Source organism: Macrobrachium rosenbergii, chromosome 10 (assembly GCF_040412425.1).
Source record: "Macrobrachium rosenbergii isolate ZJJX-2024 chromosome 10, ASM4041242v1, whole genome shotgun sequence".
In the NCBI taxonomy this organism is placed as follows: domain Eukaryota; kingdom Metazoa; phylum Arthropoda; class Malacostraca; order Decapoda; family Palaemonidae; genus Macrobrachium; species Macrobrachium rosenbergii.
In genome coordinates, this window is record NC_089750.1 from 24,107,553 (window position 1) to 24,120,052 (window position 12,500).

General features: G+C 36.1%; 1 protein-coding gene across 1 annotated transcript in view; it reads left to right on the top strand.

Annotated features, from left to right (window-relative positions):
• LOC136842563 (uncharacterized) overlaps positions 1-12,500 on the top strand; it is a 616,302-nt gene that overhangs the window by 59,435 nt on the left and 544,367 nt on the right. The window contains exon 4 of the mRNA XM_067110026.1: positions 940-3,106. The gene's annotated coding sequence lies outside the window, so the exon portion shown is untranslated. The remainder of the gene's footprint in view (positions 1-939; positions 3,107-12,500) is intronic.

A 12,500-nucleotide genomic window follows, 5' to 3' on the forward strand; every position in this document is an offset into this window, starting at 1 on the left:
TTATGCAGGCATTGAAAATTTCCCTACATTGATGTGTTGTAATATGAGATGGTAAAAGCTGTTAATGTAGGCGAGTTAAGGTGATTTTTGCACCTCTGGTTAAATACCGTTCTCAAATTTAGAATGCAAAGACCATTCTTCTCTAGATTATTTTACGTCACAAGGCATCCTTGCTTTTTTTTTTTAACTAAGTTACATCGCTACTGTTCTATTTTGCGTAAACAGAGCCCTTCCTATTTCGCAACCGCATGTCACTGCCATATCTCACTTCTCCCTGGTGGGGGTAGTGCCGTCAGTGCACCTCACGTGGTGAACTGTAGGCATTGCTAAAGGTTCTTTGCAGCGTGCCTTCGGTCCCTAGCTGCAACCCCTTTCATTCCTTTTACTGTACCTCCATTCATATTATCTTACTTCCATCTTGCTATCCAGCCTCTCCTAACAATTATTTCATAATGCAACTGTGAGTTTTTCCCCCTGTTACACTTTTCAGACCTAACCTACAGTACTCTCAATTTCCTTTCCAGCTCTGAATGACTTCACAGGTCCCAGTGCTTGGCCTTTGGCCTAAACTTAAATTCCATTCCATCCCACATCTCGCTTCTCACAATGTCCAGATAAGTGATTTCGGGATTGCTCGGTTATGTGACTTTTCTTTACCGCTGTCCTTAAAGCTTGGAATTCTTCCCTGCCTTCTGTTTTTCTTGATGCTTAATTTCCTCATTTAGGATAAGGGTCTGTCGTTTCCAACCCCCCATTGCCCAATATCAATCTACTTCTGGGTTGTATACGAGTATTTAATTGACTGTCTCCTTGTCGGCTTTTTCATGGAAAATATAGGTTCATAAATTTTTGTGGGACGAGCAGAGGGAAGAGCAGTTTATTGTGCAATTCATAGAAGTTTTATGATAACTCTATATTAATCTGGATTTGTTGTTTCAGACACAGTCTTCAAAAGGTAAGTTTTATACCACTGAACTATTGGAGCCTGCATTTTTTTGTGTGCTATAATGTTGTTATATGTGAAAATGTAATTAGAGAGGGTCAGCAACCCCAGGGAAGATAGCTAATGAACGTGCTGGTGTAATATATACACATGAAAGGTATGTGACGTATTTGGGTAGTTAACTACACTGGTGTATTAATTAGACCAGTGTATAATCCACAGGAAAGATACACGAATGAATCGGGCATTCCCCACGCTGATGTATTATCCTTAGGGAAAATATATGTGAACTGGATGTTTTAAAATGCCGGTGTGTTACACACTGGAAAGGTACATACGTGATGGGGCAGTTGTGTACTATCTACTGGGAAGGTACATGACTCAGTTGGGCAGTCATGATTCTTGCGTCTTATCCACTTGAAAGATAAATGGCTGAATCGAGCATTTATGATACTGGTGTCTTACCCTAGGGAAAGATGCGTGACTGAATTGGTAGCTGCAATGCTGACGCGCTGATCTTTATTTTTTTTTATATAGTTATGAAATTCTTTTAAAGAAGTCTCGTATATTTTGTGTGAATCCTAAGTTGGGAAAATATCGTATTTTCTTTGAGGGGCGTTGTTGCATTTTTATGTATTTTTATATGGTGATGTTACATTTGAACCAGTGTTCGTTTATCTCTCTGTAAAATATTTTTATTCTACCTTTTATTTTTTATATTATTGCATGTGGAGTATTTTGATATGTTGCGTTGTTTCTATTGAATATCTGTTTGCAGTGTTAACCAAAAATTATATTCGCGTATATAAACATGTAATGACCCTTCAGAATTTGCTATGTTCATCATTGTATTTAATTTACATAATTTATGGCTCCAATAGTTTATGGTATAAAGGGTTATCTAGAACGATATCAAGCACATTTAAATGGTGGAACGTAAGGTATTGAATTCAAGTAATTTTACCGTTTATGAGTTTTAAGACGTAGCAGCAACTGTTTCACAAAACTAGCCTTTTGCTAACCTTGCTAAAATACTGAAATATGCGCGAGCAATTAGTGAATTCCCAGATCAGTAATATGCTAAAGTCGTGTTAAATACATTTTAATTGCTTGCACTTGCAAATCGCCATGGAAGTTTTGTTGAATGGCATTTGATTTTAGACACTTAGACTTGCCGTACTTTCGGCATAAACAAGGTAAATTATAAAATCGTTCTGGATAACCCACAGTCGCCCATATTGTCATCTATACGGATCCTCTAAAGGTATGTGGATTATAATGAGACTATTTCATACATATCGGCGCAGTTTAAAGACCAGACGAAGGCAGCAATTTCGCGACGACAACTGTGGTTAACTTTCGCGACAATTGTGGTAAACTTTCGCGACGACAACTGTGGTAAACTTTCTAAAACAAAAACTGCTCTTGGATTTCAATGTCCGTTATTGAAATACACGAGGAGTTTTTGTTTCGGCTATAACTCTGGCAAAACAAGCGAGTTTAACTTAGCGTAAGTTTAACCCCGAAATTCGCTCTGACGTGATTGATTCGGCGTTGAACTTCGCCAGTGCACCGTTACTGCTTTTACGACAGACATTATGTATTGAAGTTGATCTGGTGCCTCAGCTACAAGGGTAGCTTACGCCTGCTTGCGTCAGTCAAGAGAAGCGAACGCATTTGCAGAAGCATAAAGCTGTACTCGACGGGATAGTCTTATTAAGGCAAGTATGATTAGGGCTTTTTAAGTAAAGAGTGAAAAAAATGTAGTATGGATTTATATGTACATAATGTTCTGATAAAATTCGTAAATATAGAATTGTTATTATAAAGTTCATATCAGGTCACTTTCTTCTTTTTCAGTAAACATTAAGTCAAGAGTATGGATTCATAGGGAGTTCTTGTTTGTTGGCCATATGTTTTAGGAATATTTAGTAAAAAGTTTGTGGGCTTACTTGTACCATATTTGTATCAGGGTGGTGTTTGGCAGTGTGAAAAAAATGAGTCATCTTTATTGCTGTTACTAATGGTTGCCTTTTTAGTGTGTCTTTCAGGTTTGTTTGCCACTAATTAAGTCGTGCGTTGTAAGAAGTATGCGATCATCCACTGTTACATAGTGATTCCAAATAGTACGGGCAGTCAACACAACTATATTAATTCATAGGGGTATGTATCTTGGTTAGTGTTTTCATTGCCTTCAAAAAATCCTTATCATGCTTAGAAGGGGAACCCTTTCATTTTGGATTTTGAAATGAGGAGACCAGAAAGCCATATCCTTCGTGATGTAATCTTCTACATTTGTATGCTTTTATGCTTCTTATAGCTATGCTCACTAACTTGGCTAAATTGTCTTGGAAATTAATAGAATTGTTTGGAGAAATTTTACCTTTGGTGGAATTTGGCATTAAGCCGTTCATCTTATTACAGAATGGCTCCATTAATCTATAAGAATAAAATCCGAGTGGATCTTGTTTGTCCTCCCCCAGGTGACAGTAGGGGGAGACATGACACAGCTACCCACCCCCTGCAAACTGGTTTGCCCACCCCAGATGGGGACGGGGTAGGTAGGGGAGACATCTACCACCCTCCTTCAAACCTGTTTGTCCTCCCTGGGTGGGGGCAGGGTAGGTGGGGATTGAGAGGGTAGGGGAGACAGCAGTGCCGGGTTCCAGCCCATGTAAGTGCACAAGAAGAAGCTCGTAACTGAATAAAATGATAAACCTTTGCGGAAATCATCCCCAGATTTAACTGCTTCAGACACCTGCACTGCAAGCTCATTAGCAGCACTTGCGTGTTATGGATATTAAGGCTTTTTGTTACAATAGCTTTTCCAGTTCATTTAGCAAGCATTTTCTTGGTGTCGTTATCATTCTTCCTTCCAAAACCTTCAGTGTTACACATATTTACTAACCTATCGTCCTCCATGTTCTCCATGTGATCAATTCATGTCAGAACTATACATCTTTAAAAATACTTCTTCTTGATAGTGTCCACCTTTTTTCTCTCACGTTTCCAGGATCTGCACTTTACTTCCTTGAAGTGGAGTTGGCTCAACCATCCCACCATCCATTTTAACTTTCACATGTAGACACTTCTCTGATCTTTGAGATGTTGCAGTCCTTTGTTGCTAATTTTCCTCCTTTTATGGTGAATCCAGTGAAATCCACCTTGCCATTGGTAAGGATGCATTTACATGGCCTAACTGTTAGACTGATATGCCTTGTTCAAGGTAATAATTCTATCAGGATGATCAGGTAGATGTGGACCAATACATTAATCATTGCAGCTTTCCAAGTGGTCAAGACCTGCAGGGGACTTTAGTGATCCTTTGGCATTAACCGTTCCAGAGATTATTTAAGGAGTTCAGTAGTCTATTTATCAAATGTAGTCTTCCCAATTTCACTTTCTCTTAACTGGCAACTGATAATATCCTGTAGTGAAATCAATCTATGTAAAGATATTGCTCTTCTATAATTACGCAAAGAAACCTACCAGACTACGTTGCTCTGTTGACTTTATTCAGTTTGAACCATTAGGTTTAATTACAATCATGAATTACAACGATGGCTAGGGAGGCATGTGATGATGGAGAGATTCTTACAATGTCTGTGTCTACCATAGCATAGGATATTTACAGTGTCACTGGTTCTAATTCATCCACTTTCTTGTTGTATATCATTGCAGATGCTTGAATTTCTTCAAATACATTAAAGCTAACTTGAGGTACTGGATATGAATCTTTCTGATCTGTGTTGTGTGAGGAGGATAGCATGGGAAGTTTTTGCTTTTCCATCAGTGTTGACTACACAGTCATACTTTAATTTTTTTTTCTTTTAAAGGTTTCTTACCAATGCATGAACATTTTGTTGCTATTTGTTGGTAATAATATCAGTACCATATCACCTACTTTGAGGAGATGGTCTTGTCTTCCTGTTGTAAAAGTGTTTGTACCAGTGTTATGCTTCCCTCATTTCTTCTGTAGCTGTCTGTGAATTGCTTTCAGTTTTATCTCAGTTCAAATACATAATGAAAGCTGTCCTGTATTTCAAGATCTTAAATTTCCTGTGCATAAATCTCATTCCGGATGTTCGCTGGTCCATGCATAGGCCTTTCATTTAGTATTTCAAATGAAGAAAACCTGGTGGAGTACTGAAGTACTTCTCTGTAGGCAAACTAGGCATACCAATCTAACAGTGTTGCTGTTTTGATTTCTCTGTACAAGCCTGTTGCATTATTAATGTTATTGGTTGGTGTAAAGGTATTTCATGCTGAGTAGTATAGAGACCTCGCTCATTTATTCAGATGTGAACTGGGATCCTTGGTTGCCCAATATCACTTCAGGAAAAACAAAGTGCTCCATGCTTTTTTCACAGTTGCCATACTAATTCTCCTAAGTACTGTAGCATCTGGATTTACACTGGCACGATCCGTTATTGTCATGGTGTCAGCAGATACTCAATTGAAGGGGATGTCAGTGATATCTGCTTTTGATTACTGCTCTCTTGTTGTCTTGACTCCAATGTGCTTTCCTGCAATGGAGCCAAGGACTGATTATGTTACCTAGGTCCTTAGCAGTTATGGCACTACTACTAAGGCTAACTTAATTGGCATGATTCTTATGAGCATGCTCAAGACTCCATTTTCCCCTTAAAATAGGATTTCTGCTGACTACAATTTACAGAATTTTTTTTTTTATTAAACATTACCAACATTGTGGAATGGAATAAAGCAATTCCTGGAGTCTACCACATTGCAGACTTTGCACATTCACTTTATGCAGTTCAAAGTCAGCTTGGCAGTGCTTGGTGAAATTAGGCTTGTATCATGCTGAGATGTCCTCTCTCACTACACTTTTTGCAGAAGGGGACCTATGGTCCTTTATTGTAAGGATCACTGCAGCAGATGATGACCAGGTTTAGTAATTTGAAGGATCTTCCATAAGGTTTTGATGGTTATTGAAGAGTGGTCATTTTGTTGATCCTTTTATCTGAGGGGAGTGCCATCAGTGTACCTCATGCAGTGCACTGTAGGGGTTATTTAAGGTTCTTTGCAGCGCCCCTTCAGCCCCTATCTGCAACCCCTTTCAGTCCTTTTCCTGTACCTCCTTTCTTATTCCTTTCTTCTATCTTACTTTCGGCCCTCTCCTAACAGTTGTTTCATAGAGCTACTGTGAGGTGTTCCTCCAGTCGTGCCTTTAAAATCTTTATAATTCTCTCATTTTCCTTTCATTCTCTTCATTTATCTTTCAAACCTCTCTTATCATCACATTTTCACGACGACTTTACTTGGATCGTAGTTCATCTTTAAAGCCAATAGTGGGAGCTATGGTGGCCTCATCAACCACCCAATAATGTTTGGACCTAAGAATTATCAACTTGGTATCTCAAGGGTGGGACTATTCCTTAGTACTAGCCTTTGGATTCCAGGGGTTGGTTGATTCTGGGAAGAAAAATCTCGGTTTTCTGTCAGGTTTGCCCATCAAGATGATAAGGGAGGGGATGATTTTAATTACATAAAGTCCTTTGTCCCATCAAGCGGGTTTGCTTACGCTTGAGCCACAATAATGTTGACATTTCCCGACAGTCTCTTCTCAGTTAATAGTATAAAAAGAAATTACAAAAAATCCTTTTTTGTATAGCTAAAAATATATATACTTGTACTTTTGGATCTCATAACCCCTTGACACAGTTGATGACCTCAGGCACGACAATTGACTCTCCCAAGACAACACTTACTGTCACTGGGACACCAGGGTGGATAAAATACTGGTTGTAATGCAGGATTAAGGGTGCTTCTGTGCATAAATTTGCTAACTTCTCTGGGTTATTAGGAGGTATATCAGTAATGAGAAAGTCTGGAAAAGTTCAAAGAATAAGGGTAATGCTAACCTCTTGACAAATGCATCTTTGACTGTTATGTTGTTTTTTGAGAATCATGAATCGGCTAAAGAAAGTAAAGACTACTTAAATGGACATTCTCTCAACGGCTTTGCTTTAACAACAAGAATGTTCAGTGTTGAAAATCTTGAGGACCAATGTGACTTTTTTCCTTAAGCGGCAAAGGAGGTACCAGTGAAGAGGGAAGCAGCATCCCCTTATGGTTTGCTGCTACCTACAAGGAAGGGCCAACAAACTACATAAAGGCCACTGAACTTTTAGAAAAGAAGATTGGTTCCATCCCGAAGGTAATGCTAAAAGATATGGGAAAAGCATCCCTTTCAAAGCGGGAAATGGAACTCAAGCAAAGCTGCTTAGCAACTTTGAATCCCCGAAAACTGTAATCTTGATAAAGTCTCCCCTCATCAATCATTTACCATGACTAGGGAAGTAATTTATTCATGAGAACTATGCAAATTCGTGGACACAAATACTAGATAGATGTCCAAATGTGTATGAAGTAAAAAAATTATGAGGCATCAGTGGAGGTATTCTTCTCTATTTTAGTAGCATTTATGTCTCAAATTTCTCATTTGGCGGTCATGTACAGATGAGGGTAAAAAATACAGGCCTAGCCCAGTTCAGTGCCATAATTGTATTGAATATCAGCATGTGAAATTTTCGTGCTAAAGTACAAAAAGACGCTTTATCTGCTCTAGTATTCACGGAGAAGAGGATCTTGAGCATCCTGACCATTGTTTCCTCTGCAGTGGTAATCATTCTCCAAAATCCAAAACTTGTCCATAAAGAAAGCTAGGGCAAGGTATTGTTGAAAAAGCCAAAGTATCGCACATTAGTATAGAAAATGCCAGGAGACAGATAGCGGGGGTTAATAAAAATCCAAATACATCCTCTTCCTCTGTAATATCAAACATGAAAACTGATGTAAGGTGGTCCCAAACCCCCTCTATAAAACATCAAAGTATTACCAAATTCTGAAGTACTGCCTTAGCAAAATTCAGTCTTTCACTTCATGATTAATCTAATAACAAAGAAAAGGGGAGATCTACAAATCAATCCATATATGCTTCTGGGAACAGAAATACAAGCATGAAGGAGAATGAAGAAGCTGGGAGAAGGAAAGAAACTATTAAAGACTAAAGATGCATGCACTAGCAAGGAGGTAAGAACACATCTTCAGAACAAGTACAAGCCATGGCAGAAGGAAGTAGAACTATTAAGAAGTATTTGTCATACAGTTCTTCAAATAATTCATCGTCAAGTTCAAAACACTCAGAAACCACATTCTTTAGTCCGTGAAAATTTTTTTTGTATACCTTAAGGAAATACAAGTGTGTGCCCAACTTTGCCTGGAGAAAACCAAAGCTTCAAAATTATAAACACTTCTGATGTTCTCGAAGACAAGCTTTCTTTCTCCATTGAAGAAAAAGAGCACAAATGAACTAACTAGATCATCAAGAACTGCGAGGAAATCCAGACGGGATCAGTCAGTATTTCAAGGCAGACAGATGGATTTAGAAGTTCCAGATTCCATAGTTCATGAAGTTCCAGATTCCATAGTTCATGTAGAGAAATGTCATCTTTCTACTTTAGTTTGTAGGTTATCCAGAAGTAACACTGATATTTCTGGTTCAACTTCATAGTCATATTGTAAGACTGGGGACTCAAATGTTTGTCTCAGTAATGGCAGATATCCTATAGTGTAAGTGTAAAGGTCTCAGATCTTGATCTGAGCAGTTAAATTCACTTATACACGATTGTAATCCTAGCTACATAATATACCTTCAAGAAACACAGCTAGGGACCAATTCATGCAATCCAGGTCATTCAGCTTCATTCATTGGTGGAATAATTAAAGATGGAGGTGGAATTTTTTACAATCAAGAAATGTTTGCAGCACAACCCTGTTCCATTTGATGCTCAGCATGCAGCTATACACAGGGCCGGATCCACAGCTGTGGGGGTCCCGGGGCACATCATTTGTGGGGGTCCCGGGGCACATCATTTGTGGAGGCCCTGTATCCAGTTGATTTATTTATTTTATTTTATTTTCTTATTTATTTATTTTTTTTTTGTGAAGTGGAGGGGCGAGCACAGTGAGCATTTTCCACCTGGGCAATTCTGGGTTATACTGAGGACTACTATTGGCAAAAAATGAAGAACTCTTAGTATTCAGATTAAGTAGGTATTATAGAATATATATTCTCCACATATAGGAAGTACCGTAGCTAAGGAAACACCAAGGAAGTTTCTGCATTATTATTATTATTATTATTATTATTATTATTATTATTATTATTATTATTATTATTATTATTATTATTATTAATGTCTCTTAATGTCTCTCTTTACCCATTTCCACGACTGACTAGTTTAGACATTGTTAATTTAGATGCTAAGGTTATGTTTCCTTTTTTTTTTTGCCCATTCTAAAAGTATAATTATATTTAATAAGCTTGTAAGATAATAACACTTTCTGGTCTAAAAATCATTCACAAATGAGAAATGTTAAGCATTTCTTCAGATGTTTTAAATGGTGCACGAGAAAAGACCAGTGGAAATCAGTTTATGAGATGGGGGATACAATACAGTATAATTACTGAGAACTCGAGATAGATGATATGACTGAGTACAAATATGAACTGCAAAATAAGTAAAAACTAAGAAAGAAACCCATGAAACTGATACTATGGAACATTAGTAAATAAAAATAGAAACAGAAGACACCACTAAGACCATTCACGCATAATTGCGAGAATCAATCATTTCGTCAGTGGGAATAAACAACGGGAGTAAAGGGGCGAATCGTAAATAGGTGATGAATGGGAAGTGTTTAATCAATAAAACAGAAAGGGGAGAAGAGTACTTTGAAAGAATTACAGTTGTTGAATGAAACAGGAAATCATTGATGATTGAAAGGAGGGAGTATCACACCAAATGACGGGGGGAATAAAGCAGGATAGAGATTTTGAGATATCGCAAATAGGTGTTTCTGAATTTCTGTTAAAATTGCGCAAGTGCTAGATTTTGTAGATGCTGTTATCAAAATAAAGGAAATATTTATTTGTTTCATTTAAAAAAATATTTAGTTATTCATATTGTCATAACGGCTTATGTATATACTGTATATATATATATATATATATATATATATATATATATATATATATATATATATATATATCTTATATCTTGGCTTTTTAACAACATAAAAACACATTCTAGTCCATACATCCATGGCCGAGCTGGAATTTATGTGGCCCATTATCTGATTATGTGGGAGAAAAGTGTTTATTTATTTGTTTGAGGTTGACTTGAAAGTAAAAATTCCTACCCTTTTTACGTGATAAAAAAAAAAGTTAGTTTTGTTTTACATTTTCAATGCCTTGACTGAGGTTCTAGCAAATCAGAAATAGAATCTTTAAGAAAAAGTAAAAATATTTGGTTTTTCGTTCATAGAAAATCATGGTGCCAATGTTGTTAGAATAATTTCATTAATTACCTTGGAATTGAAATAAAGATAATTACGATTAAATATATCCGTACTAAACCTATAGAATGTAACATCATATAAAAAACTTGAATAATTCTATTTCTTATTCTTACTCTATTTTTATGAGAAAATCTGAATGGTACCTTTTACTGTCCAAGATCTGTAAAAGAGGAAATATTTTGCATCAACAATAGAAAACTGAAGTATAAAATCTTATTTTGTTCTTATTATGGGTAGCAATAAATTCGGGATTACGTAAACAATTCCAATATATAATACATAGTATGAAAATATTAATGACTATGATGAACCCGGATATGCGATGACCTTTCACGTCGAGACTAAATAATTGTTCACAATCTCATATTTATATTTTCTGGAAAACGTCTTCAATGCAAAAAAATCACGTAATAGTCCAATTATACAGGTCTCTGTTGTGAAGGTTGGCCTCGTTTGATCACAGTTTCAAACTAGAAACTCTTTTGGGCGTTTCTTCTAGTAAAACAATGAATAGAAAAAGAAAACCACTGAAAAGGTTAACGATGAAAAGTAAGAAAATTAAAAACATAAAAAAAATCTTAAGTATTAAGCTGATTTCCTGCAACTATGAATTTGTAAAAGTCTATTGATTTCTGTTGAGATATATAATAAATCAGTTTACTACTCCGCAGTACTTGTTATTGACTTGCTATATGTTGCCTATGATTACCTATATGCGAGATACTGATATTTTGTTTAAATCTTGTTCTTTTTTCATTCATGGAGCAGTCAACCTATATCGTTGTTCTATTTCGGGATTAGAGATGAGCTAAATTTGCAGCTTACATCCTCATCCTTCAGTGACATATACATTAAAACGGACGGTGCCACACTTCATGCAATATCTCTTTGCCGTTTTTTTCATTTTTCATTCTAAGTTTTACTGTAGTTTCCAGACAAGTAAATATATATATATATATATATATATATATATATATATATATATATATATATATATATATATATATATATTTGTGGAAACCATACGGAATATTAATTGACTTACAAACTCATTTGTTTGCGTGAGAAAATTTAGGAAATAATGAGAACGTTAATTAATTAACTATTCCTATGGTTTATTTAGAATATAAGCGATATCCATGAATTTCATTTTAAAAAGCTCAGATTACAGAGGTCGACCGAATCCTGTTAACTAAAGTGATTACGTTGTAATAATTTTACTGACTGGTAACTGGTTACCTTTTCTATATGATATTGATTATTAGCAGTGATATAACTTTATGATCATATTAAAAGAACGTTCTTTTAATCTAAAAGAACGTAAAAGTAGGATAAGCAAAAAAAGTTCACTGTTATTCTCCTGACTGCATAAAAAATATCATCACCGTATTTCTCTGGCGTTCAATTCTCAGGTCATTTGTATAGACGAATGACATGGACTGACTTGTATCTGAATCTTTGTTTGTTATCTGAATTCATCTGCATTTAATTTCTAAATGTTATTTTTGACTATAATAGTCTTTAGAGCAGAACTACGGGACAAGGAATATTTCCTGATCGAGGATTTTCATTATCTATTGCCTACAAAGTATATAAATGTCAAAGGAGCAGAGATGGAATTTTCAATTAAGTCAGCGCCAAGATTTATATCCATCTAATTACTTGAACATTGCCCAAACTCATTTGGAAAGCTGACCCACGGTTTCGTATTGAAAATCTTTAGCTGGCATGAATGCGTTGGTTTCGAAAAATAAATAATAATTAGTTTTGTCTAAGCTTCGGTTAGCGCTTACGAAGGGCATTCTGATTTTCGTTTAGTATCTAAATAGTTTATGTAAATAGTTCGGACCTAGAGGTACTGTGAATTTAGAGTAGGAAGCAGTTTAATTCGAATCCTTAGGCCCTTAACGACACTCCTCACCCCACCCTGCTATCTATTCATTATTTATATCATCAAATACTCTCCTCTCTCATTCCCTTAGCCTAACCCGTAATATCACTTTATGCTGGATATTTCAGCTATTTTGAGTGCTTGAAGAGCAGTGTTTTTACATTAATAAAAACATGTTTCTGCCATTTAACTTTTGCACAAGTAATTTTGCAATTTGTCTGTATAACAAGAGAATGTTAATAATGCATTATGAAGGGGAAAATACTGTTTCAGTTTAAA